Here is a 4573-nt window from a genome sequence, read left to right as displayed (position 1 = left end):
GCGATATGCAGAGACAGTAGTTGATAATGGCTGCATAACCAACAAGCCCGGAATAGCCATTCAGTTTGAAAACAGTGGTGTTAAGCAAATAAAAACAGTGGCTGAGTTCCAGAAATATTGTTATTGATCCGTTCTAGGGTGGATTTGAATCGCAAAGGACAGTGCCCTTAATTTTGTCACCAGCATTCATGTACCGAAGTCTGGTAGTGCTGCCTGGTGTCCAATAGAAACATTCGAGCCCCATATAGTTCTCGAGTGTTCCCTGGTTCGGCTCACCTGGTGTCCACGGGATAACGTTTCCCAGATTGATGCCTTGCTCATTAACCCAGACTCCCTCCTTTTCCTGATAATTTCAAACTACCGTTCCACTTCCTAGTGGAAACATTTTCATAAAATCTTGAGCAAAACAGGGACAATTTTACGATGCTCATTGAAAATAAAAGTATACATTTTTCCTAATCATGAAAGGCAGCTATATATATATATATATATATATATATATATATATATATATATATATATATATATATATATATATATATATATATATAGCATTATTCTGATTACTAATAGAAAATTCGCTCTTTATCCCCATGGAGTACTTTTCTGACCAGCGATTTTATCTAGTTTGCATATGTTATCTGCTGCATGAAAAGCACACGCACCTTCAGGGTTGAATTTTCTTTGACTTCGTAACAAGATCATATATGATTTCATGCCTTCACTCACGATTTCTTAATACGAAACGAAAAAACATAGCAGGACAAGTCCTGACGTACAATTTAAAGAATTTTCATTGACTAAACAGAAAACTAGACCAAGAATTGACTATGAATGGATTGGGAAAACCATTTAGAACAATCCGATCCAAAAAATCGAAAAAAACGTTCCACTTCCTAGTTGAAACATTTTCATAAAATTGTGAGCAAAACAGGGACAATTTTACGGTGATCGTTGAAAAAAAGTATACATTTTTGGTAATCATGAGAGACAGCTATATATATATATATATATATATATATATATATATATGTATATATAGCAATATTCTGATTACTAATAGAAAATTCGCTCTTTATCCCCATGGAGTACTTTTCTGACCAGCGATTATATCTAGTTTGCATATGTTATCTGCTGCATCAACAAAAAGAAAAGCACACGCACCTTCAGGGTTGAGTTTTCTTTGACTTCGTAACAAGACCATATATGATTTCATACCTTCACACACGATTTCTTAATACGAAACGAAAAACATAGCAGGACAAGTCCTGATGTACAATTCAAAGAATTTTCATTGACTAAACAGAAAACTAGATCAAAAATTGACTATGAATGGATTGGGAAAACCATTTAAAACAATCCGATCCAAAAATCGAAAAAACTGTAAGAAATCAAAGTGCAATTGCCGCATGTGAACAAAAAAACCACTAGCGAGAAAGCGAATTTTTGTTCAAACACCGTTTTTTTACTCTACTTTAAGTTTAGAGCGAAAAAATTTCACGCCGCAAAACCACTCGCTTTTTCGCTCCACTTCCTGTTTCGGCGTGACCAAAATCACAACTCCAATTTCTCTTCAAAAATCATGAAAACGTGTGAACAGATCTTAAAAAACATAGCCGGAAGAATTCCGGAAACGACTCGAGGTGAAAATCCATTTAAACACCATCCAACTACTCATCAAACAAAACGTGCCTTCACTAATTTATGATTATCTTGAAACAAAGTCATGAAACAAAAAAGTAAAAACAATGAAATCAAATCTGTTAAAATATGATAAAAAATCTGATCAATTTTTGTTATAAATTGAGTTCCCGAAAAAAACTATCTCTGCCAAAATAACTTCATCAAAACAAATAGTATTTATAAAAACCACTTATGTCAATTTTGAAAAAATACTATTGGCTAAAATTATGAAAAAAGCTCTTTAAAACAACTGTCACTGAAAAACTGGAAAAAGTTACTAAATTTTTTAATATTTCAAAAACATGAAAATCGAAAGAAAAACTCCCTTCAGCCAATCGGGTATCCAGATGCTCTCAAAACAATGGGAAAGTCATAATAGGCAAAGAAACTTAGCTAAAAACAAAAAAAAAACGAAAAACTGCAAAAAATTAAGAAAAATAGTTCCAAATTTCGCCATTTTTTTGTCATATTTATCAATAAAAAAATGTTTCTTACCCACAAAATCGTAAACAATTGTTATCATAAAATTGCTCAAGTAGAACGGGTTTCTTCAATACGCATTTGAGCCAATAAAACAAAATAATCGTCAAAAAAACGCAAAAATTAGCCCGAAAATCAGCAAAAACCTCCGACTTATCATAAAATTCAAATTAATTTCCAGAAACCTTCAAACCACTACCGAAACCAGCCTAAAATTAAACAAAAATAATAACCAAACCTCTTAACCAAAATAAATGAAAAAAACTGCTATATAATGCCGCACGTGAACAAAAAAAAATTCGCTCGCTTAGAGAAAATTTTTTGACACATCAATTTCTCGCTCTCTCAAAAACAGCGGTATGAACAAAAAACTACTCTCTTTTCTCTCCGCTCTTCACTTTTGTTCAGCGCCAAAATCACTCCAAATTTTTTCACGCGTTTCATTTCCCGCTTCAAAAATCACTCCAATAAAATTGATTAAAAAAAGACTTCTCCAATACTCCTCTTCGAGTCGTGAAAAGACAGCGCCCCAATTCAGTTCAAATTCTTTGAATTGTAAAAAACACCAGGACAAGTCCTTACACAATTCAAAGATGAAAAATTTCGTTGAATAAACAAAAACCAAGTCCTGAAATGGACTATGAATGGATTGGGAAAGCCATTTAGAAAAAAAAATAGATAAAAAATTGGATGATCGGAGTTGGAATTGGATGATCATAAAAAATTGGAAAATCAAAGTTAAAATGCCGCATGTAACCAGAAAGAACTAGCGAGGAAGCCAAATTTTGTTCAAACAGCACTTTCGTACTCTACATGAAAATTAGAGCAAAAATATTTCACGCCGCAAAATTACATGTTTTTTGCTTGAATTCTTGTATCGGCGTGACCAAAACTATCACTTCAACTTGACTTCAAGACTCATGAAAATGTGGGAACAGATCTGAAAAAAGTCAGCGCCTCAATACATTTCAATTTCTTTGAATTTTAGAAACGTATGTTGTCCTCGTTTGATTAAAGAGGAATCATAAGTGATCCTAGCGTGATAAACAAGTAACATTCATCCTTTTTCTTCTGTTTAATTTATTTTTTTTTCAATAGAGAGCATTTCTTTGATACCCCAGCGTCGCTGCTTGATCCGACAAAAAGATCATGAAAGGCAATATTTCTCGCAAAGTAGGGATTTGAAGTTTATCTATAAGAATAAGGTTTTGAAACTCTCTGAAGCCAATTTATATAAATAAACGATTTCGCAAATTTCTCAAAATAATTTTCCAAAACTTTAAAAAAACTCAAAGACTTCATATACAATATATATTTTTTTTATAATCCTGAGACTAATTTTTACGGGAATTTGTGTCAGCGGTAAATTTTTTATCTGTCACGTATGACCTGCTTATATTTCCAAAAAAATAATCAGCTTCTACCGGAAATGTAATTTAAAACACGTTTTAGGCTTTCAAAAATTTTCTATGATTCTTGTATAGTTGAATGTAAATCATATATGATATTATATGTGGTCCTTGTTTGACTACTAAATAATCAAACAAATCATATATGACAATAGTAAGATAATATGCCATCTGCTTGAAGGAGGGGGAATAAATTATTGTTGTTGAAAATCAAATTTTTTTATGATATATTTGCATTCATGTGGAGTCAAAAAGCTTTTACTGTAATTTTGAGCTTTTTGTGATAGTTGTGATAGTTGGGATTTTCTCGTTTGCATCCTGGTAAATGTAAAGTTCACGCCCATCAGAGGAATGATGTTTTTACACTTTCACGAGAGTAGCTGAAAAAAAAATTGTTTGAACTTGTCGAGATTTGTTAATGGCGGAAGATAATGCGGTTTATAACCAAAAAGGAGTGCGTATTATATTAAATTCGATTTCAGAACAAGAATATCAAGTGTCAGTGTTTCTGCAGTTTTAAAATTATTTTGCAACGGCAGTTATAATAATCAAATTTAATAAGTTTGTGTGTGTGTCTTAGAAAATGATCTTTACCCATCTTTGAAAATATCTTTACCCGGTCACTTTGAACTCAACGACTACATGTACATGTGTTGGTTTAAAACACTTAATTTCACGTTGAACACTTAATTTCACGTATTTTACCACAAGTTTAGGATTAATGTGAAAAAAGTACAAAATGTCGGCCGCTTTTCACTGCATAACCGAGTTTCCGAATTTTGAACAAAATTTCTTTTACTAGCATCTTTACCATGAGAACAGTTACTTGTTGTAAAACGTGTGAGAAGACCCTTCATTTTTTCACAATACTTCAATCACATCATATAGACCGCCGTTATTTTGAAACCCCTTCACGGATTCAGAACCCTGTTTATTTTTTTAAAAAAAGGCCAGATGAACCCTGTTTGCGGGGGTCCTTCTTCATCAAAAGTTTGATGGGA

At 32.6% G+C, this 4573-nt stretch overlaps 1 protein-coding gene across 1 annotated transcript in view; it reads right to left on the bottom strand.

Annotated features, from left to right (window-relative positions):
• Window positions 1-4137, bottom strand: part of LOC142351433 (cytochrome c1, heme protein, mitochondrial-like) — a 344310-nt gene extending 340173 nt beyond the window's left edge. The window contains exon 1 of the mRNA XM_075403438.1: window positions 4125-4137. The gene's annotated coding sequence lies outside the window, so the exon portion shown is untranslated. The remainder of the gene's footprint in view (window positions 1-4124) is intronic.
• Window positions 4138-4573: the final 436 nt, after the last annotated feature.

The sequence above is a fragment of the Convolutriloba macropyga genome, chromosome 13 (assembly GCF_964194025.1).
Source record: "Convolutriloba macropyga chromosome 13, txConMacr16.3, whole genome shotgun sequence".
Classification (NCBI taxonomy): domain Eukaryota; kingdom Metazoa; phylum Xenacoelomorpha; order Acoela; family Convolutidae; genus Convolutriloba; species Convolutriloba macropyga.
The sequence above is the reverse complement of the archived record's forward strand: the minus strand, read 5'-3'. Positions and strand labels throughout refer to the sequence as shown.